The sequence below is a fragment of the Lathyrus oleraceus genome, chromosome 7 (genome assembly GCF_024323335.1).
Source record: "Lathyrus oleraceus cultivar Zhongwan6 chromosome 7, CAAS_Psat_ZW6_1.0, whole genome shotgun sequence".
Taxonomy (NCBI): Eukaryota; Viridiplantae; Streptophyta; class Magnoliopsida; order Fabales; family Fabaceae; genus Lathyrus; species Lathyrus oleraceus.
The window spans coordinates 185977961-185979586 of NC_066585.1; the positions used below are offsets into that span (position 1 = coordinate 185977961).

At 44.5% G+C, this 1626-nt stretch overlaps 1 pseudogene; it reads right to left on the minus strand.

The window, feature by feature from the left end:
* Positions 1-866: 866 nt before the first annotated feature.
* LOC127102803 (mitochondrial outer membrane protein porin 2-like) lies at positions 867-1365 on the minus strand (annotated as a pseudogene).
* Between the last annotated feature and the right edge of the window lie 261 nt (positions 1366-1626).

The window sequence follows — 1626 nt, forward strand, 5'->3', positions numbered from 1 at the left end:
CCAGTGATTGGCATTCGGGCTCCATGTTTGCCTTTTCCTGTGTTTGTTTGTGTGCGTGTTAGCCGAGCTACGAATGCTCTGATTCTCCTTCGTCCAAGGAGATACGTATGCATAGGATGCGACATCCTAGCGAGCATGTGTCGTTTCCCCAGTCCGAACTACTTCGACTCTGATGTCTATGCCTGATAGACTAAGTAGGCCCAGAATACAATGTCCTGCCGAGTCAGTTTCAGTCGGTTTTCTTGTGTCTCTTTCAGCCAGTGTGTGTGAGTTTGAGCAGTATTTTAGCAACCATTTTCCTTCCTATTGTGCGTGGATCCCGTCGAGTACGACGGATGCGTAGGGGTGCTAATACCTTCCCTTCGCATAACCGACTCCCGAACCCATTCTCTTTGGTCGCGAGACCATGTCTTTTCCTAGGTTTACTTCGAGCGTTTCCTTTCCCTCTTTTGGGATAAATAACGCACGGTGGCGGCTCTGTTGTTTCTTGTTCTCCCGCCGGTTTTTCGCGTAATGCGACACTCGTCTTATGGTTGGAGAAGCATCGGCTCCTGCTGCTGCAACTTCTGTTCTACAATTTATGCCAAGGCTCGAAATCAAGTGCATTTACCCTCAAAAGGTTCATGTACCTGCACTCACTATCACAGATGCAGTAGGCAAATACTCTCTGTGGAACGTCTCTCAGCCACTCGAGGTCAATACTTCCACCTGTTTAAAGCAATTCTTTAAGCATTATGAGAAAGTGTTTGAAAGTCGCAATGAGAAAGAAGTAAGAGCAGATTATGACACAATGAATACTTTACCGGTATTAAAGACCCCATCTCCAATGAAGGGGCAATTCTCTCCTGAAGCCAGACGTTTCATGGTTAATGGTTTTTATGCCGCTGCATACGCTCTCCACCATGTCCATGTTTTACAACTTGAGCCACCAACCTGCCAAATGCAATCCCAGGAGTACCAATTGTCGCAAAAAATCAATAGCAGGGTTGCAATTTAAATCAACAGAAGTAGTAAAACCAGCATGATCATGAAGATATTGAACCTCAATCTTTCCGGATTTGTAATCAGGTAATCGAATAGAAGCAACGGCTTTCGCAGAAGACACAAAATCTGTGAGAGTAAATGTTGTCAACACACTTGATTCGGTATCAACTTTGAAAAGAAGAGAATTACTTTGTGGTTAATTTGAGCAGCAACATCACCGGAGGAAAGTCCTCTACTCTTCAATAGCGTTGAATGCAAATCGATGCCGGAGTTGGTGGAGGAAGATATTGTGAACCGTTGATCGGAGTTGTAACCTTTGGTAAGGATATCTCTGGATAATTTTCCGATGTCGGAGAAGAGACCGGGGCCTTTGGAAGACATTGTTGATGATGTTGTTAGGAAGCTTGGTGTGAGAGTACGATTTTGACTATGACCAAGATGCTAAATATTTTGGAGGAGTCTCTTAGAGTTTGTTCTAATAATCTTGCTGCAATCAACATGCCAGCAACCATGTCCAATGACGACCTGTGACCTGCAAGAAACACACCAAACCAGAACAAACTTGCAATTCATGATGCCAATCTTGAAAGGTCCCAGCTGAGTCTCCTTCTCCTGTAAATGGGGGTGCAAATGGATTAGTTG